Here is a 22,285-nt window from a genome sequence, read left to right on the forward strand (position 1 = left end):
CATGGTCAGTTTTATTAAATTATGCACAACTAGAGGGTTCTTTGGAGGAGTGGTGTTTATATGGCTGGTTTGGGGGAAGGTTATTTTGCTAAGCAATGTAGCAATCTTCTCTTTTTTGGAGGCAGAGAGTGGAGAACAGTACAGAAGATATTTAGAGAGATGGCCCTGTTACTTGTGAAGAGACGTTTGAACTTGCAGAAGGTGCTCCTGTGAACTGGTGAAATGGTGCCTTTGGGATTGGAAAATATGTGAAAATGTGCAATCAACTCGGTTGGAAGAACATGAAGTCACTGTTCACAACTGGTTCTCTACCCTTGGCAAATGTCTAGATCAGCCTGTTGCTGGAAAGGAAAGAAAGAATTGATTTAGGAAGTGAAAGAGAGATGGGTTTTTTAAGAGTAATAACTGATTTTGTTTTTTGGTGTGGAGGGGTTTAGGCTTTTTGCTATTGAGAAATGAAAACAAAAACTGTGTACACACATGCACACAGACACATTGTCTTGGTATAACTGCCTAAGGAAAAAACACATTTTTCCTTTGAATCTCATAAAGTCACACGTGAAAGGTGCTGCTAACTCCATGCCTTCCATGAGACAGGAAAAGATGGCAAGTTCATGACCAACTTGCTGTCTCTTACTACTTCTGTAGGGACTGGTTAACTGCACTTGGTTGGTGTAATTGAACTGATGTCGGCATGTTAATGGATTATATGGATGAAGTTTTACATCATGGCAGTTGTTGGGTACACAGCGTCCCTTTTGAGACCAAGGCATTGAAAGTCGTCCATGCGTTTGGAGGAGAATGGAATGTGTGGCCACTGCATTACAACTCTCATAACATGCGCTTACTGAAGCCACATGTTCCTGGCATTTGTCTCAGCCAGGTGTGAGACCTCAAGTTATTTGATTTGCCACATCAATTCCCCTCCCATTTGAGACATGCTGGGAGTTCACAGCTGATGCTTCATAGGAGTATTGCTGTCCTTATGTAAGAATCTGCAGGGGAACCCCAAAATGCATATTTAGTCCTCAAAATTTACCTTGAGACTTTGGCACTCGAGTCTCTCAAGTGCCCTCTGTGGCTTTGAGGCAGGCACATGTGTTAGATGAGTGCACTCTCACTGGGAGCTGAGGTTTTAGTAATAGATTTTATCCTCTGAGGCTAAAAAATATGTCAAAATATTCATTGGAGACATCATGTTTGGAATTTACATTATTAAGAAAATTATACTGAGGAATGTCAGAGGACAGACGACTCAAGTCCAGCTTGAAAAAGGACAAGTTACTCACTGTTAATGAGCAGCTGCTACTTCCTGAAATGATTGTAAAGTTGGTAGTTATACAAGGAAATCCCAATGGGCTCAGTCTGCTATTTCCTTTTTTTCCCCCCTTTGCAGTGCTAGGACATCATGGCAGTTGCTCCAGGGCCTGGAGCATGCTAGGCACTTGCTCTTCTATGCTCTCAGCTCCTGCTGTTCCTTTCTTAATAAGGGAATTTGGGCCTTTGTTAAAACTTATTCAGTCAGTCCTCTTCTATTCCCATTGCCTGGCAAGCATGAGGCCCAGGTTGATCCCTAATACCCAAAAGCAAAACAAACAGAATCCAGAAAACAGATCATACAACTCTTGGAATCTAGGAGTCCCTGGAGGTGTGATAACTCGCACAGCTATGTAAAGGGCTTTCTGAAAATACCTTGGTAGAGCCTGGAGGCCTGACAGAGCCCTGGCTCACTTTCCAGCCAGGAATGTGACTCCTAATCTTGCTGGGCCTTATTGTCTGCATTTGTCAAACCACTTCAGTGATCACTGGAGTCATGCTTTAATGTCGTTGGAGTCTCAGATGTTGATGCTTTGAAATGTCTTCCATATTTCTCAAGGCACAGGCAGTTTGGTTGGCACAATTCCAGGTGGAGGGTTGAGCAAAGCATCTGACATCTATGCTTCCAGTCATCATGAAAACCTTAAATGTCCTCTAGTACCTTCAGGTATCCCAGATGGAAGCGCTATATTCCCCTGGTTGAGAAAGCGTGATCACATGTGGCAGCTTTGGGAGCTTTCTACTGTCACACACAGCCAATTATTGTAGTTAGTAATTGATAAGCAGGTGCAAGAGGAATGCAAAAGTTACCTTTAGTCAGAGAAAGCCACAGTTCTTCCCTACCACTTCCTTCTATAGGAAGGTGTCCTCTGACCTCTGACCTCCAGCTTAAGGGAGAGCTTCCACAGCTGTCCCATTTTTCTTAACTAAATCCACTAAGAAGAAAAGTTCAGTGGTTCTGATGATGTTAAATATTCAAGTCAGAACTTTTGACTTTCTTTTCTCTTTACATACCGTTTAAAATTACGGTTATTATAATTATACATAATGGGGGAGTTATTATGACATTCATACTTGCTTATAGCATAATTTGCTCAATTGCATTTCCCACTATCTCCCCTTGTTGTCCTCTCCACTTTCCTCTTTGGTCTCTTTCCTCCTCTCTACCTGTTCTCCCTTCTGTTTTCTTAAGATCCCCCCGCTCCCTTTTTAAAAATCTTTTCTTCTCTCTAGCTTGGAATCTGGCTTATTTCACTTAGCAAGATTCCATCCATTTACCAACAAATGCCATAATTTCATTCTCCTTTATGGCCGAGTAGAACTCCATTGTGTATATAACTTACACTGTATACATGTACCACATTTTCTTTATCCATTCATCTATTGACAGGCACGGGGGATGTTTCCCTCCCTAATTTGGCTATTGTGAATTGCACTGCTATAAATGTTGATGTGACTGTATCCCTATAGTATGCTGATTTTAGTCTTTGGGATAAATACCAAGGAGTGGGACAGCTGGGTTATATGGTGGTTCCATTCCTAGCCCTTTGAGGAATCTCCATACTGCTTTCCAGAATTGTCATACTAATTTGCAGTCCCATTAGCAATATAAAGTGTACCTTTTCCCCTGCATACTTGCCACAGTTTATTGTTATTTGTATTTTTGATGATTGCCATTTTAACAGGAATGATGTGAAATCACAGTGTAGTTTTGATTTGCATTTCCCTGACAGTTGAACATTTTTTTTTGTATATTTGTTGGCCAGTTGTATTTCTTCTTTTGAGAAATGACTGTTTAGGTCATTTACTCACTTATTGACTGGGTTATTTGGGGGGTTGGAGGTTTTTCTGAGTTCTTTATACAGGGTATGAATCCCTTTTTTCTTTTCTGTTGACTTTCATGTCTTTTTTTCTTTCTTTTTTCCACGTTTCCCCATTCCCAATGCAGACAGGCACAGGGCCTGGGCTGAGGAGTGCATGGGGTCAGCTTCCTCTGCCTCTTCTTTCTATATAGTCAGTGAAGAACACAGCCTGTGGTAAGCATCAGGAGGCCTGTTTTTAAGCCAGTCCCCTGCCATTTTTGTTACCATAGCTCTGTAGATAGTTTGAGATCAGGTATTGCAATGCCTCCAGCCTCATCTTCTTGCTCTGGGTTGCTTTGGGTATTCTGGGGTCTCATTCTTCCATATGAGTTTTAGAACTGCTTTTCCTAGGTCTGTGAAGAGTGTCATTGGCATGTTAATGAAGGTTGCATTAAATCTGTAGATTATATACACAAAAAGTTTGAAGAAATGGGTCAAGAGAATTGCTTCTGTCCATATCTCCCCACAGCAGTCAAGTGGAGAGAGACCCACCAACCACATTTCTTCAGGAAATGAGAACAGGGGAGCATTTCAAAGACTAATACGATTTTTAACTTAATTTATGTATTAGCTTTTGGGGCTGCTCATTGATTATGAGTAGAGAACAGTATGATGCACTGAATGCAAATTACTACAAATCAGTATCACGGGCCAAAATCCAGGCCTTAGCCAGGTCACACTCCCTCTGAAGTCTCTAAGAGAATCCATGTCTTGCTTCTCCCCACTGTGGTGGCTTCCGCAGTTCTCTGCTAGAGACCTCATCCTTGCAGGGTCTGCTCCCTGGTCACCCTTCCCTTCTGCGAGTCTCTTTCTTTCAGGGACAGGTATGATTGGACTTAAGGTCCACCCAGATAATCAGGATAAGCTTCTCTTCCTAAGTTCCTTAGCTCTCACCTAAAGGTAAAGCCTGCTCCATTGCCATATAAATATTCTGAGGTTCTTGACATGTCCTTAGGGAGCCACTGTGGAACTTGAAAAAGCATAGTAAAGTTTTAGAGATGAGAAGCAGAAGCTGCTGATGCTATTTTGCCAATGGTTCCTTTTTTCTCTTCCAGGAAGGTTTTCTTCCAAGAAAGTCTACCGTTTATAGGCTCCCACGTCTGCCAATGGGTCTGTGTGGGCCTGAAGGTTAAATGACAAAAAGAGTTTAAGCAACATGGCAACATTAAACAAGCAAAAGTTTGAGTAACTTTCAAATTGGGGCTGAGGGAGTCAAGCTTTCTAAGTCCCTCTTCTGTCTGCTATGAAGAGGTTCTCACCCCCTGCCCAGGGTTGTTGAAGATTAAGTGTTGAATGAAATACCAGCTGAACTCTCTACCCATGTACCTCACCTTTCTCCTCAAAGATAATTGCAGAATTCACTGGAATTCTTAATGGAAAAAGAAACCACCTGCATAGCAGATGAACAAGAGGGTCCCTCCTCCCAAAGGCCGCCCCGCCCCTGTGTGACTCTCCGATTCCCTTTTATGCAAAAATCTCTGGGTGTTGCTCACACATATTTTCAGCAAGTGACAAACAGTGACAAGAGGTAGCTGAAGGAAGGAGCAGGCAGAAGTTTCAGCAGAGGGCATTGGGACCCCAGCAGCGATGGGAGCTTCCTCAGTCTGTGACCTTGAGCAGATTGCCTGGTCTCTCTGAACCTCTGTGTCAGAGGGTGAGGTGAGTGTAGGCATCACCTCAAAGGCCCCGTTGAGCCCAGCAGTGCCCAGCAGGCATGTCAACTCCCTTACTAGCAAACATACTGGCACCCTTGGTGCAGCCCTGGAGGTGGCCAGGATTCCCCTGACCTTCACTGTGTCACTGCCATGTGCAGTCCTCAGGGAGGCGTGAGGCCAGGAGTGGACTTCCTTGCCTGTCTTTGGTTCTCAGGAGTGTCCTCAGTCATGGAGGGTCCAGGGTCATATGGGGAACTCAGGAAAGGGAGAGGGATGACACTGATTCAGACTCATCCCACAAAGAGGCCATCAGAGCTCCTCCAATACCCAAAGGGATAGGACCTAATGAGGCTTAATATCTCCATCCCTGCTGCCTGGTCTCCACTCCTTCCCAGCCCTTCAGCACTATCAAAAGTTCTTTGTCTCCATGGACACTTGGTATCCAGGTTGGGGAGAAAACAGAATTCCTGACTTCTAGATTCCTGAGTCCAATACTCATCATGGATATCAGTGTTATGATTTCAATTTGCAGTGCAAAACAAAGCAGAACAAACAGCATCTTTGTAGAGAGAAGGAGGTTCTGCCTTTATCTTTTGTTTTTTGTATCTCGAATCTTGACTTTTGTACTCCAGCAGCCAAGGCCTTGCTAGTTCAGAGTACAATATACATGATTGGCATAGGCAGCAAAGAAGGAGAAAATGTAAGAATTATTTTACTCTCATTGCAAAAGGAGACAACAATTTGACCACTGCTGACAAGGGAGGATAAACAAGAAATGATAAAGATGAAATTGTGAGGGGCCCCCCAGAAGCCACTTGGCACCTACAGGCCAGACTGCATCCCTGGCAGGACAGGAGGCAATGTCTTGTTGGTGCTGTAGGATTTGCTGGCAGCGTCAGCTTCCTCCACTGCCCAGTTCTTGGCTTCCCTCGGAAGCCACAGAGAAGCCTCCAGATACGTATGTCTTCACTGTGCCAGAGCAGAGAACAGGGGCTAAGCGTGGCCTTCACTCCAGGTTCCCCTGGATGGATGAGCCTGAGTTTCTTGTTTCACTCACTCACTGGTGGCAGGTGAAAAGGACGGGGTCAGTGAAGACTGGCCTTTGACTCAGCCATCACGCAGCAAACTGAACACAGCAGTGTTTTGTGGACTATCTGCTCTAAAACTTTCATTCCGTAATTTCTTACCTTGTTTCACAGGCTTCCAATCAATCTTCTCCCTTCTTATAAAAGAAAAAAATAAAAGAAAATGGAATAAAATATTCTACTTCATTTTTTTTCTCTCTCTTGGGCGGGTGTTACAGCCCAGCACCATGATCTGCAAGGTCCACTCACTAGGAAGTTGTCATAGATATTACTGTGTAATGCTTAGCAGCCCAAAATGACAACGTATCATATAGTTACTGGTGTCCTAGGTTAGAGGCCTGACTCTGGAGGCCCCAACAAACTAGGGCCACTCACAGCCCCCCAAATAGCAAAGAAGGTACTGGTGAAAAGCAGGAGAGGAAACTTGAATTGCTGGCCATACTGGAAAGGCAAAGTGAGATCCAGCACCCCAGCCCTGTCTTCAGGGTGCTGAGGGGAGCTGTGGGTTTGAACAGAGAAGGAGCTGGGCAGGGGTGTGAGGAACGCACAGTCACGTAGGTTGATCACAGTGTGGTCTGGCTGATGGTCCTCTCAGTTCTGGCCAGGTGATTCTGACCTTATCACATAAGGGAGCAATTTTCACCTGCTACTGAGGATATTTGTCTTTCAGACTGTGATTCTGGAAAGGGACAATGACAGAAGACTTCTAGGCACCACTCGAGGGGACCAAATGGTCAGATGCTGCATATCTCGCCTGTCATAAAGGGGCACAAGATAGCTCAGGTAAATTAGGACTTTATTGTAGCAATACAATAAAATTGTACTGTTAGTGTTTAGATGACACTCTTTAAATGACTAACACGCCCAGATACAGAGCTGGTCAGGGACCTGAAGACAGATGCAGATGTGCCACAGGAGGATCCACTTTCAAGCCCCCCCACCACCACTGCTATCAGCAGGAGGCTTCAACTCCTAGTGGACTCAAGGCTGTGACCGGTGCCTTTTCTTTTTATTTGAGTCTCAACCTAAGAGCTATCTTCCCAAAGAATAAGCAAGGAGACAGGCTAAGAGAGAGTGCACCCCCAGGACAGAGGTCACAGTCCCCTTGTCTCTGAGGTGACTATTCCCTCACTTCTGGTATATTCTGTAGGTCCCAGAGACCCATGCCCGTGGGTTGCAGGAAGAGCCTACACAAGGATGACTCGGGTTCCAGAAGTGGGGACCTGAGGCATTCCTGGAGCCTGGCTACCACAAAAATACCAGCAGGAGCTGAAGGTGTTTGAAACTTGAACCCTGAAGGAGGAAGTTAGAAAAGCAATAGAGGGTTCTGCCTGTTTTCTTCCCCTTGGCCAACAGTCTTGGAGCCCTAGTTCTACTGGAAAGGGAAAAAAAAAAAAAAAAAAAAAAAACTTTAAATAACTTGCTCTGTCTTATCCCAAGAAGGGTTTGCTGAGGTTTGACTATGGCTGGCCCCTCGAGCTGATGCTGAAACTCATTCCATTGAGGTGGTTTTGGTGTGGGGCCTTCAGAGGTGATGAGGTCATGAAGGATCAGAGCCTCTCAGCTGTGAGGGACCTCTCACTTCCACAGGCCTGCCTGGCTACTGCCACAGCGGGTTGTTATAAAGCAAGGCGCCTCTTGTGCCTGTCTCTCGGTCTCTCTTGCCCTCATGCTTCCCATCATAAGCTGGAAAATCAACGGGCCCTGCCAGAAGTCACGCTGATGCCACTGCAGCTTGGACTTCCCAGCCTCCAGAAACATGAGCCAAAATGAACTCTGTCCTATAAAAATCACCCAGACTCAGGTATTTTGCTTTAGCAACAGAAAATAGAAAAAGATTCTTGATGTGGTGGTGATGGTGGGGATGCCATGAATGTATCACTAGAGATAGCTTCAGTTGAAAAAAAAAATGACTGGAAAAGAGCAGAGTATATTGTCTGTGGTATGGATAAGTATTATTTTGTGGAACTTTTATTCTGGTTACTAATCTGTGTGCACATATAATCAGTTAGGGTATTCGATGTGATTTTAATATGGGGTTGTGACAAAAGCTGCCTTCAGAAGGACACAGGTCACCAGAAAGACCAAGCGATTAGAGGCTGGAATGCCCAGTCCCACCTCCAGGAGGGAGGCACACCGGGGTGAAGCTCTGGGGTGTCTTTAGCAGGCCGATTGGGGAGCTCCAATGTGCCAGCCCCTCTAGCGCAGGAGCCCACGGGAGGTCGGCCACCCTGCCCTTCCTCGCCTTGCCCTCTGCATCCTCCCTCTGGCTGTTCCTGAGCTGTGAGTCCAGTGTTTCCCTCAGTTCTGTAGGGTTTTTAGAAAATTACTTAGCCCAAGAAGGGGGTCACGGGAACCCCTGTGATTGACCACAGAGTGTGGGGAGGCCATACCTGCAAGTGACATCTGAAGTAGGGGCAGTCTCGTGGGACTGGTGGATCCTGCTGCCACCTCCAGGTAGAGAGTGTTAGAATGAAAGGGCTGAATAGGCAGCTGGTGTCTGGAGTGTGCGCGTGACCGAAGACGGACCAATCAGAGCTGTTAGAATTGCTGTCCACCGGTTAGAATTGCTGGGAAAGAGAAACTTCCCCTGAACTGTAGAACAGGAACCTGCAGACATGAGCGCCATCTTGTCACCATAGGAGAAGCACTAACCGAAAATAAAACCCGAGAGGTGAAAGTAGGACTGAGAAATAGAGAACAAACCCTCTGCCTGAGGCCTGCTTTGAGACTTTCCATTTGGAGGAACCTATAATTTCTGTTTCTTGTTTTACTCAATTAGTTTGAATTGGGTTTCTGGCCAGTAAAAGGATACATTGTAGGGTCTTTGCCTTCCAAATGAGGTCGCACTGATGGCTGTCCTGCAACCCAAGAGGAGCGTGTGGGTTTTCTCTTGTGCTTTTTCTGAGACTCATTCTCAAAAGCTTCCCCATTTTTGTCTTTGGTTATCATTATAGAAGGCAGAGTATCTTTTCAAATGCTCAGACGCTATTTATATATTTTTCTTTTGTTAGTATCCTTTATTACCTTTCCTTCATTTTCCTATTCATCAGGAAGGAAAATTCTAAATGAGAATTTCTGTCTCTATTGCAAAGTCATTTACCAACACAATCATGTGATGTTGCCATTGTGATTCTTGGTTTAAATCCCTTTCAGAAGATTGAATAGGACAGAGGATAGGAGCAAAATTAAAAGGATTAGCATCCATTTAACTTTATGACTGTCTTCTGTTGACATTAGAGAACAAAGTAATTTTTATTAAAAAAAATAAAAGTCAAGAGCCTCAAATATTTATGAAGTCTGCTCTTCATGGAAAATAACAGGCAAAATGGGAGGGAAATTGTATTAATAAATAAAGCAAAGTTTTACCCTATTGATTTCCTGGAAAAATAAAATCCAGATCTCCTCAAACTTACAAATAATTACAGTCTCTAACCGAAGACAGATGAGCATTTAGCTTTTGGCTGCGCATTATACTTCGTTACATGAAGGGGCAACAAAGAACAGGAAAGAGAGGCCAGAGTTCAGAGACACAGGGGGGTTTTCATTGGGCAATTCCACTTTTTCCTAAATGAGAGGCTTAAGGCAAATTAACCTTTCAGAGCCCTAGTTTTCTCCTCTGTAAAATGGGATAATTACATTGTACACTTCTTATGGTTATAAGGATTAAACAAGGTAATATTTGTGAAGCACATGACCTGTTACAGGTATTTGACAAGTATTGATTTTTCTGCTTTTCAAATTTCATTTGTATAGATTCCCCTCTCTACATCTTTAGCTTGCTATTATTGTTGTTGTTTTGTACTGGGGGTTGAATCCAGGGGCACTTAACCACTGAGCCATGTCCCCACCCCTTTTTTATATTTTATTGAGAGACAGGGTCTCACTGAGTTACTTAGGGCCTAGCTAAGTTGCAGAGGCTGGTTTTGAACTTCAATCTTCCCGCCTCAGCCTCCTGAGCCACTGAGATTAAAGGTATGTACGTACCAACATGCCTTGCAGCTTTCATTTTTAATACCTGTTTTGTATAATGTCAGGCTAGCTAGGGATATGGACATACATTTTAGTGTGAAAAAGAACATGATTAGTATAACTACACCCTCTTGTGTTTTCACAATGGAGGACTGGGCCTGTGTTCCAGTGCAATGTAGAGGACAGTTAAGTGGCAAAGAAAGAAAGAATGTAATTTGTTTGTTGGGGTAACTTCTACTTGCAACTAAAAATATTTGATGTCACTGGATGTCTGCCCAAGTCCCATTTCTTTTTCATTCTACAAACAACAAAATCATCACAGAAAGATGATTATATCACCTTTCACTGTCAGAGGTGACCATAGTTAATAGTTTATCACTACAAGAGCACTTTTATTTATTTATTTTGTACTGGGGCTTGAACCCATAGATACTCTACAATGGAGCTATATGCTCTGTCTTTTTTATTTTGAGACAGAGTCTTGCTAAACTGCTAAGGCTGTCCTTGAACTTGCTATCCTCCTGCTTGGCTTCCCGAGTTCCTGGGATTACCTGTGTGCAGCATTGTGCCCAGCCACAAGAGCACTTCCTACTTGTCTGCTTCTCTGTGGTTCTCTGGGATTTACACCCGGACCTGCTCCAGGGAGAACATGCTTCACTTAGCCACATTGCCATCCATCCCTGCCAGGGACAGGTGGGCAGCTCACAGCTCTTAACTTGTGTTGTGGCCTTTGGGCCCATACAAACCTTCGAAGTGGCTTTTCCTTCCTGTAAAGGGTGGGAACAAAAGCAACACTGAACCTCCTGACATGAGGGCTAAACCTAGGTAGTAGGTACTTTCTCTTGCCTGAATAGGGCAGAATACTAAGGGGAAATAGCCACCCTATAGCCACAGCAGGTGAAGTGGCTGGCTCTCCTGCCTGATGGTACCGACTTATTGTCACCTTCTCCATCAGAGCCACTGTGGTTTTTTTCAATTTTTGTTTTTTAACTTGGCATCATCTAAGTTGGAAAATGAGTATGTGCTGTAATTTTCCTACTAGAAAAAAGGAAATACTTTCACATAGTCGTTAACTGAAAACAGAAAACAGGGGCTGGGGTTATGGCTCATTGGTAGAGAAGTTGCCTAACATGTGCGAAACACTGGGTTTGATCCTCAGCACCATATAAAAATAAATAAATAAATAAATAAATAAATGTACTATGTCCAAATACAGCTAAAAAAAAATTAAAAAGAGAAAACAGAAACAATGTTTTTGAGCTATTTAAAATAATGATTTTTTTCTTTTCTTTTGGTATGGAGATTGAACCCAGGCCAACCACTGAGCTACATCCCCAGCCCTTTTTAAAAATATTTTATTTGGAGACAGGGTCTTACTAAGTTGCCTAGTGCCCCACTAAATTGCTGAAGCTGGCTTTGAACTCATGATCCTCCTGCCTCAGCTTCCCAAGCTGCTGGGATTACAGGCATGCATCTCTGCACCCTGCTGGAAATTATATATATACATATATATATATTTAAAGAAAGATAGATGGCAGAGCCACTACTCTTGCCCCTTCATGGGGGCCCTAGAGGACTGAAGGCAGGTAGGTCACAGATTTGTCCACCTTGACCCCTCAGTGTCCCCTGCCTGCTGCCAACCACACCCAGCCATAGTCCAGGCAAATGAGAAGAAGTTGAGATCTGTGGTCCTCCCCTGTTTAAGCGGATTGAACTTGGTGGTGAATTGTGAACAGATGCAGGTGATATCCAGAAGGATAATGATACAGGATAAATTTATCACTTCCAGTGCCAGTGGGAGATACTTAATATTTTAAAAGCATAGTTAAATATTCAGAGACATTTCTCTTCTCCATGTGCAGGTGACAAAATGTACTGACTCACTCATAGCTTACAAAAAGAAGTTACATGGCTAAAGGGTTTAGTTACCCTGGGAGTTTCAGGTTGGTGTCATTAGCTGGCCAGCTGGGTCTTATTCCTTTTTGCGTCACATTGGCTTTGAATATGTGTATAAATGTTTTCAGATAGAATTTCGCTGTAGACAGCCAGCTTTATCTGTTCTTTTCAAATATTTCTGCAATGGATAGAACAGCAGTTGTCTCTTCATTGGTCCAGTTTGATTGTGGAATGGATTTGAAAAGTGGTGGAACAGGTCTCAATTGGGTAATTCTCTCTGAATTTCATCATCTGGAGCCAGCCAAGATCTCAGCAATCATCTGACCCCAGTTTCTCATGTTACAGATGAAGAAGAGTCAAGACAGGCTCAAGGCCTTGCTTGTGTGGCTCCTATTGGCAGAGTCATGATCAGAACCCAGGACCCAAAGCCGGCTCTCTCCCCTCCCATTCAATGCTAATCTGTGTCCCAATCCTACACCAGTGTCCTACAGCCATGCACGGGCTCCTTCTGTTCTTCAACCCATTCTTTCAAAATTCTATTAAAGCGTCCTTTTAATTTTCTAGTAACTTTTTCTGGAAGATCATTTTATTTTTATTTTTCATATCTCACTTTTGAATCCAGTCACAAAAATAGTGAAGAGAAGTGTCCCCTGCCCCTGTGTTTCTATCACTAGAGAATTAGGATGGCTTATAGTAATCGACCGTCCTGGGGAGTTTCTCTCCCCCTCCCCCTCCTGTTTTCCCTAGGTTCATTATTGGTTGTTTCACAGAAAGTTTTCTTAAGCCACCATCCAAGGGGACAGAAAACATGGGCTTCTTCTCTAAATGGCCTTCGAGGAATGCTGCGGTGACGTTATCCACAGAGGAGGTTTTGTCTAGCCAGAAGACTGTGTCTTGCTGTGGAGCGGAAATCTCCCTTCCTCAGGGATTTTTCATTCCTAAACTAGTCTTTTGTAACCATTCTAGTCGCACCAAATCCCCTTTTCATGAGGAGGCCCTTAAAATATTTGGAGCACATTCCCATTTCCTCTGACACTTTTCTTCTCTAAGCTACGTCTTGCCAGGTCCCTCCTTTAAACACCTGATACCATGTCTATTGCTGTTCTGGTGGCAGCTCTTAAACTTAAAGCATCATCCTGTGGCCACACCTGGTTGTTCCCTGTTGGGTCCAGGTGTTTTCACACAGGTTGCCCTCAGGGAGTTCTAATTGGTAGGTTTAAAGCAAGCAGGCACAGGTGCTGGGTCATGGTGTGACTGACAGGTGGTCACGGGCACATCTGCGTGGTCCACGTGGGGTCTAAGGGTCAGTGGGTCCAGCCAGGTGGGCTGTAGGGACGTGGTTATTAGGAGGAGGTTCTAAAGGCAGGGGTCTGGATCAGTCACATGGAGAAACTGGTAGGAGATGTCAAACTGGAGACTGTGCCAGGGTGGAGGAACCCTGCTTGGTTATGAAAAAGTTAGACTTCTGTTTAATAATGGATAGCAAGCAACCTAGAATTCTAAGTATTCACTACACTGAGTTTTTGATTTTACTATAAAGCTACAATTGTGAAGGCAGTGTGATATTGGGAAAGGGTGTATTTTGGCACATAGATCCATGGAACAGAATGGAGACTCCAGAGCAAGACCCATGTGTATATGGCCCCCTAATTCCTAGACTAAGATGTAGAGGTCATTCATGGAGGAAAGACTTTCCACCAAACAGCACAGGACAACTGGACATCCATGGGTCAAAATGGAGCTTTGAACTAAGCCTGATCCCTTATATGAAAATCAACTTGAAATGAAGATCAACCACCATGGAAAACATACAACTATCAGACAAGGCTGGGATGAGCCTGAGGCAAGGCGGGTGCCTCGGAGGCAAGGCGGGTGCCTCGGAGGCAAACCACTGACCTCGAAGGGGACAGGCTCCCTCACTCTTGTGCTGAGGCCCCTCCCTGCCTCGCCCTAGTCCAGGCTTTGCTGGACACCTTTAAGAAGACAACAGGACATCTTTGTGCCAAGCTCAGCCCCAAAAGTTAGTCATAATAAGCATAATCTAGGAAAGAAAAAAAAATCAATGAATTAGAATTCATCAAAATTAAGGACTTTTGTGAAAGACACTGTTGAGAGGATACAAGGACAAGCAATGATCTGGGAGAATGTGTTTGCAAATCACGTGTTTGACAAAGGACTCCTAAATAGATTTATATGCATTCTACATATACCTCCTGGCATGTTGTATACAGACTATGCAAAGAACTCCCAAAATAGACAAGAGACAACCCAATCACAAAGTGGGCAGAATAATATTTACCAAAGAGAATGCTGTAGTCTGAGCGTGTCCTCCCAGAGTTCTATGCTGAAACTTAGTGGAATAGCATCGAGAGGTGAGGCATTAGGAGGTGATTGAGTCGTGGAGATGGGATTAGGGCCTTTATAAAGGGGCTTGAGAGAGGGGCTTTTCCTCTCCATCCCCCTCTCCTCTGGAGGAGGCAGCAACATGGCCATCCTGGAAGTAGAGAACAACCTCATTAGAGACCACACATGCTGGCATCTCGATCTTGGACTTCCCTACCTCCAGAAGGATGAACAATCAATTTCTATCATTTATAAATTGCCCTGTCTCAGGTATTTTGATATAGAAGCATGAACAAACCAAGACAGAAAGTACACAGATGATAGGTAGGAACATAAGAAGATGTTCATGAGAATTAGCCATTAGAGAAATGCAAATGGAAAACAGTTTGTCGATTCCATATAAAGTTAAACATGTACTTACCACATGACTCAGCAATCCTGTTCCTGGATATTTTCCCTAGAGAAGTAAAAGTGTATGTTCACACAAAAACATGTACAACAAGTATTCAGAGTAACACTTCATAATTGTCAAAAGCTACCAGCAACCTCTCTATATATTTCCATGGAGGAATAAATTTTTAAAAATCTGTGGTTCATTCACACAATGGAATACTACTTATTGATAAAAAAAAGAATGAGCTATTGTACATGTAACTGCTTGGATGGATCTCAAAGGCATTATACTGAGTGAGAGTAATCAGTCTTAAGACACCACATGCTGCTGCATGATTCTTTTTTATGATATTATTTTTTGGTGGGGGATACTGGGGATTGAACTCAGGGGCACTGAGCCACCGAGCCACTGACTTGTGTCAATCATATTAATTTAATAAAAGTTATGCATGGAAAAGAAAGCATATATCACTAGAGTATTACTTGATGACTTTTCAGGAACCTATGAAGCCAGCACCCAGATCAAGAAATGAAGCATTATCAACCATGAGAGGTCTCTTTTGTCCCCTATTTCATCTATCACCCCACAACCATGCTAACCGGGCTCTGGATTTCCAACAGCCCAGATGAGTTTTGTCTGCTTCAGTACTTAACACATACCACATGCTATCAAACAATAAGTCATCTTTACTAAGAAGAAATTTAGAACATATGGTCACTCTAAAATGAGGCCCGAATGAAGACACCCTAATGGGAGAGAGAATCTGAAGGAATATCGGTGGGATGATTAATGTTTGTCTTGATGGGTAGATAAGAGAGCAGTGGTAAAGACGGTTGTTGCTGCTACTAGAGAGAGAATGTTCTAGAGTCTGCCTGTTTACCCTTGATTCAGAGAGATCTGAGAAGATGCTCCCAGGCACTGAGTATGGAGAATTCACCGTTTAAGTGCAAGACTCCTTGGTCTGGGTCTCTTCACCGAACATGCAGAGCTGGAGACATTTCCAGCTACCTGTCTTCCCCTCACCCCACTCAGAATCCTCACTCAGCTACAACATGTATTCCTTGGCTCTCGCCCAGGGTCGACTGGTGCCCCTGCAGGGCTAGATTCTCGCTGTGCAAGGTCTTCTCTCAGCTTACATTTGCTGATCCAGCAGTTTGATTGACGGACTCGCACAGGATAGGAACGTATCCCTTCATAATGGTCAAAGGTGAAAGTGGCTGGGGATGGGCTTGGGGGAGAACACAGGCAGGGTGACCTGCCATGTGACCCTCTTGGAGCCATCAGAACATGGGGTCTGTACCTTGCCTCTGGGAACAGGACCCGCTCTTCATCTCACCTTACCTGTCTGGCCCACGTCACTTGCCCAGTGCCTTTGCAACAGCGATACTCTCTGGAAACCGAACACCCCAAACTCCTGGCTCAGAACGAAGCCATTGACACCCTGACACATGACCTGTGAAGCTGGGTGTCTCCTCTCAGGGGTTCACTTTCTCAGAGATCACGTACAGCGACTATTATTTCCATTCTAATCTTTACCTTTTCCTTCCTTGGTTTGCTTTGGGTTTGAATTGCTCTTCTTTTCCTAGTTCCTTTGGGTAGAAGTTTAGCTTATTGATTTGAGATCTTCCCTTTTTTAATGTAAGTGCTACAACCATACATTTCCTCTAAGCACCACTTGCCATATTCTCTATGATGTATTTGTGTTTTTATTTATCTTAAAATATTTTCTAATTTCCCTCATGACTTCATTTTTGGACTCTTGGTTATTCAGGAGTGTGTTACTTACCTCATGTTTATAATTTCCCCAATTTTTGTTGGTTTCTAATTTCATTCCATTGTGATCATAGAGCATACTTTGTTTGATTTCATTTCTCTTAAAGCTATTGTGGTCTATCTGGGAGAATTTTAAACACTTGAGATGAATGGGTTTTCTGTTTTTGTTGGGAGAAGGGTTCTATAGATGGCTTCTTATTATTGCTTAACTGGGTAACCTCAGCTGACCTGTTTTCAAGTCACTAATTCTTTCTGCCTGTTCCAATCTGCTGTTGAACTCCTGTAGTTGCTCTACTTTTCAACTTCAGAAATTGTTTTTTGTCATAATTTTCATTCCTTTATTGACATTCTTACTCACTGAGAGGTTCTACTTAGCCCTGCCTTTAATTTTTGATATGTTGGGTTTTTAAAAATTTCTTTGTATTTATCATAGCTCTCTTAAAACTTTTATTTAGGAAGTACAATGTTCAGATTTCTATCTACTGCTTTTTCCCCTTTGGAATAAGTTGTACTTTACTGTTTGTATGTTTTGTATTGTTTGTTTTTTTAAAATTGGCTATTTCCAGTAATAAAATGTAGGGATTCTGAAAGTCAGATTTTCTCTGTCTCTTCAGGATTTGGTGCTGCTGGTTATCATTGCTTGTTTAGTGGCCTTTCTGGATGAATTCTGCAAAGTCCACATTCTTTCTAATGTATGGCCATTGAAATCTTGATTTGGTTAGCTTGGCTGACACCTGACGATTGGGTAAAGATTTCTTTAAATGCATGGTTGTGGGGTGATAGATGAAATAGGGGACAAAGGAGATCTCTCATGTTCTGATAATGCTTCACTTCTTGATCTGGGTACTGGCTACATAGGTTTCTTCATTGTGTGAAAGTCATCAAGTAATACTCTAGTGATTTATGCTTTCTTTTACATGCATAACTTTTATTTATTAAATGATTGACACCGAGTAAAATTGACTCTTTGAGAATGGTGTGGTAACTCTTCCAGCCTTTGCCGTGGGATTGTGTGTGTGTTTGTGTGTGTGTGTGTGTGTGTGTGTGTGATGTATCAGTGGTTTGACAGACAGTTGACAACTTTGTCTCAGCCTTCACTTGTGGCTTGTGGAGACACTCAAATCCAGCTGGAGGTGGGAGACCGGGTCCTTCTTCAGCTTTTCCTGGCATGTGGATAGCCCGGCACAGGCACAGGTCATCTGTATTTCCAGAAATAGGTCAGAGCTCTTGGACATAGCCAAGTTCACTATTCTTGCTGAGTTACAGCTGCTTTCCTTCAATAGATGCCCTTCAGGTGGTTGCCTGCCTCGGGTTGGCTTCCAGAGTTCTTGGTCTTGAAGAGGGGCTGTCTAGAGTCCCTGCTCCACCATTTCAGAGGTGCTTCCCCAGCAAGGACTTAGCAGGTGTGAGAGAGCCAGCGAGAGCACCGGGTGAGCGTGAGGCTGGGGAGTTCAGCCCATCCCCCAGAGCCGCCCTGGTGGGATGGAGGCTGCGACCGCGGGAGACAGATGCAGTTCAGATTCCTTCTTTTCTTACCCAAGGGATGAGGGACGGGCTCTGAATGAGGACTCTGCCTGGAGAGGACAGCGGGACAGAGGAGGACGGAGGCGCTTAAGGAGGAGCTCTTCTGTCGTCCAGATGTCTTTTGTGGAGAATTTGGGGTTGGTGGTGTGTGTGTGTGTGTGTGTGTGTGTGTGTGTGTGTGGTTCATGGTTGTGAAATATGGGGTGGGAGGTGTAGAAGGCTACTTCTGGACTGGAAGTAAGCAGGAACCTGCCCTCAGTGGTCCTCCACCCAGGGGTTTGGGAGGGTCTCTCTCTGTGGACTAGCTAACCCGAGCCACTTACAGGCGGAAATGATGTCATACAAGTTAGAAGAATGAAAAATAGTGTTTTAGCTAGATTTTTTTTTTTTTTTTTAAATCACTGTGACCAAAAGACCTGACAAGAACAACTTAAAGGAGGAAAAGTTTATTTTATTTGGTTTCAGAAGTTCAATTCTTGGTCAGCTGACTCTGTTGCTCTGGCCCAAGTGAGGCAGAACATCATGGCAGAAGGAGGACATGGCGGCATGGGCACCAGGAAGGAGAGAGAGAGAGGGAAAGGGAGGGAGGGAGGGAGAGAAAATGTGTGAGCACTCAGCAGGGACAAAAAATAAACCCCAAAGCATGATCCCCAGTGACCTACTTCCTCCTGCCACCCCCTACCTGCCAATTGCCACCCAGTAAATCCTTGTCAGTGGATTAATCCACTATTAGATTACAACCCTCATAACTAATCACTTCACCTCTGAATGGATTGTCTCACACATGAGCTCTTGGGGAAGGAACCTGATGTCTAAGCCATAACATACAGCAACCCAAATTAGAGTGAAGTAATGACTTAAAACATTTTTGACTTATTATATGGGAAAACATTTTTTTCCCTTTACAAATACAAGATAAAACAAAAGAACTACTGGATCCCACACAGCAGTGTGACATCTTTTCTTCTTACCTTTGGTGTTAGAACGCATGACCTCATCCTGGAACTTCACTACACATAACAAGGTCTTTCTGGGAATAACCTGGTATGGCTCCACAGAGGGAGGAAGCATCTTCTTGCTCAGTCAAGTTCGGGCTCCAGGTGGATGGGGTTGGATCACTGTCACCAACACTCACAATGAAAGATGGATGAGGCATGTCAAAAAATCCTCTTACTTGAAAACTGATCAGGAGCTCCACTGAGACCAGAAGTTGAGTGTTCAATGCCCCTGAGTATTTGCAAGCCAGGTAAGCTGGAATTCACACCGATGAGCTCGGGAGCTCTTCACGTGCCCCTTATTTCCATGCAGGTTAATTTATCACTTTACTTTTCATCCCAAGGCCAGTTTCTAATCCAGGGCAAACAGTGGTACAAATAAGTTTCTGTCGGTGTCTTAACCCTCTTGTCTAGGCCCTTAAAACTCTAGACATGCAGAGAGTGTGTGCTTTCTGCTCTTCCCTTGTCCAAATTCACTTCCAAATTCTCCACTCCTCCCCAAAGGCAATTGACTAATTACAGTTTGCATCTCTTCCAAAGGGTGTTTGCAACACAAGATGGACAAGGTCTTCAAAAGTAGCTGAGGCTCTTGTGCTTCAAGAATAGCAGGTGAGTGACACCCTATGGGTAGACCCCCCTCCATTGTTCTGTAAGCATTGTCTAGAGGGGAGGGAGAGGTCACATCAGAGCTGGGAGGGAACCATACCCTGATTGACCAGCAATGTCTGCTGTGAGTGAGCAAGGAATTCCCAGGGTACACAGAACCCATGGCCAAGCCTGGCATAGGGGGACATGTCTGCAGTACAGTTCATCAGAATTGGGTGGAATTAAATGAGATGTCATGAATTAATGAGGAAAATGTGTGTTGAAGTGTTCAGGAAAGTGTGCGATTAGCAAGCAGTTCTGCTTATGCAGGCTGCAAATTCCCTGATAACTCACAAATCCTTTCTTCATTTTTGCATTCCAGCACAGTGCATAGCTGCAGTAGACTCTCTGTAAATATTTTTTGAGCTAATGTACGCTGCCTACAAAACCAGGGTGAGGGGCTGAGACTTGAGGTTGGATCTGAATATGCAGCTCAATAAGGAGGGAAGAAGTTGGGGTCCCTGGGGTTTCCCAAAGGCTCTTGAAAGTCACCCTTTATATTTTTCTTCCTCTTACCTTAACTTGAAGAATTATTATTAAGGTAAAATACACAGGGGAGTGTGCTATCATGTGGGTATAATTTCCACGAGTTCTCAAAACTTGCATGCATGTAAAAAAAATCAAGCCACCAACAGTTCCCCAGGATCTTGGTATTGCCTCCTTCCATTGACAGCTATTTCTGTCTTGGTTTCTAACATTTTGTATTCTGGGACATTCAACCATGTTGTTTCCCAGTGTGATTTGCTCATTTTTATCAATACATCATATTCTAGCATGTGAATACACTGTAATTTGTTCATCCATGCACTCTTTAATGGATGACATTTACATGTTACCAGTTTGGAGTTATTACGAATAAAGTTACTATCAACATTTAGTATATGTCTTTTGGCACTTTTGACCCACATCTCCATTGAATGTAAAACCTGGGCATGAAATTACCAAGTCACAGAATAGGATTATGTTTGAATTTTTAACACCATTCAAAGGTTGTCCAAAGTGGTTGTGCCAATTCTCACCACAGTGTGCATGAACCACCACTGCCTACATCTGGTCAGCACTTGTCATTGTCACTCTTAAATTTTAGCCATTCTCTGGAGAAAGAAAATGTGGTTCCACAATGGAGTAGTACTCAGTCATAAAGAATAAAATTGTCATTGCAGGAAAATGCATGGAACTGCAGAGCATCGTGTTAAATGAAATATGCCAGACTTGGAAAGTCAAGGGTCATAAGTTTTGTTTTTTTTTTTCTCATACATGAAAGGTAGAGAGAAAAAAGGGGGAAAAAGGAATCTCATGAAACTGTAAGGAAAGTCGCAAATGAAGGAAATAAAGAGAGAGGGGAGGCAGCTCAACAGTGGCAGGTTTACTCAGGACAAGCCTGTGCAGGGACGCCCAGTGGGGACAGAGACCCTCTTCTGCTTACAGCCTGGGGTAATGAAAGGGGAGAGAGGAGGGTGGTTAAGCCATTGCTAGGGGGTCCTCAGGGAGGGGTCCTTGTGATGTCACCTTCGTGAGGAACCAGGCTTCTTCAGGGTTCCAGTCCCAGGTAACAACTGCCCTTCTCATGATGATGGAGCAGGGACACAGAGCTGGTGCCCCGGGAGGGCGTCAAGTGGTGGTTCCATTCCAAGTTTTCTGGGGAATCTCCGTACTGCTTTTCATAATGGTTGTCCCTTTGTAGAGTTGAGGCTTTCTTTCTTCTCAGACCTATGTGACCCAAAGGCAGGAAGAGAGCTGTTTCCAGGGGGTAGTTGCTCGTGTTGGAAAGAGCCATTCTTCCCCTCCCTGGGAAATTCCCCGTCAGTGGGAAAGAACTATCCACCCATTTCCTTTGCTTTGATAATTAGCTACTTGTCCTTTGCCTGGTCTCAGGACCCTCTGGGGTTTAGGTCAGGCTGAGTCAGAGTGACCATGGGTGGTTCATGTTCTAAGAGGGAGGATGTGTTCCAAAATGGCATTGCCTAGGTCAAGTTCTTCCTAACAGAAACTAGAATGGGGTAGAGGAAAAAGGCCAGGGAGAGGGAGAAGGGGACGCCCAGGGGAGGGACTGGGGAATGAGATGGATCAAACTATGTTATGCACACTATGAATACACCACAGTGAAACCCCTGTTTGGTCTAATATTTTTTATTTGTTCTAATTAGTTATACATGACAGTAGAATGCATTTTGACACATCATACATAAATGGAGTACAATGTCTCATTCTTCTGGTTGTGCATGATAGAGAATCACGGCAGTCGTGTAATCATATATGTACACAGGGTGATAATGTCCGATTCATTCTACTGTCCTTCCTACCTCTTCACCCCCTCCCCTCCCTTCACACCTATTTGCCTAATCCAGAGTAACTCTATTTTTTCCTAGCCTCTGCCCCCCTTATTGTGAATTAGCATTCACATATCAGAGAAAACATTAGGCCTTTGGTTTGGGGGGATTGTCTTATTTCACTTAGCATGATATTCTCCAGCTCCATCCATTTACTGGAAAATGCCATAATTTCATTCTTCTTTATGGCTGAGCAATATTCTCTTGTGTACATACACCACATTTTCTTTATCCATTCATCTGTTGAAGGATATCTAGGTTGGTTCCATAGTTTGGCTATTATGAATTGAGCTGCTATAAACATTGATGTGGCTGCATCACTGAAGTATGCTGATTTTAAGTTCTTTGGGTATAAACTGAGGAGTGGGATAGCTGGGTCAAATAGTGGTTCCACTCCAAGTTTTCTGAGGAGTCCCCATCCTGCTTTCTGTAATGGCTGCACTAATTTTCAGTGCCACCAGCAATGTAAGAATGTACCTTTTTCCCCACATTGT

General features: G+C 43.7%; 1 non-coding gene across 1 annotated transcript; it reads right to left on the reverse strand.

Moving 5' to 3' along the window:
- Nucleotides 1-3,240: 3,240 nt before the first annotated feature.
- Nucleotides 3,241-3,370, reverse strand: LOC143407632 (small nucleolar RNA SNORA51). The gene has a single exon (XR_013092383.1). It is a non-coding gene; the product is annotated as a small nucleolar RNA SNORA51 (small nucleolar RNA).
- Between the last annotated feature and the right edge of the window lie 18,915 nt (nt 3,371-22,285).

This window comes from Callospermophilus lateralis, chromosome 9, assembly GCF_048772815.1.
Source record: "Callospermophilus lateralis isolate mCalLat2 chromosome 9, mCalLat2.hap1, whole genome shotgun sequence".
Lineage (NCBI taxonomy): Eukaryota > Metazoa > Chordata > Mammalia > Rodentia > Sciuridae > Callospermophilus > Callospermophilus lateralis.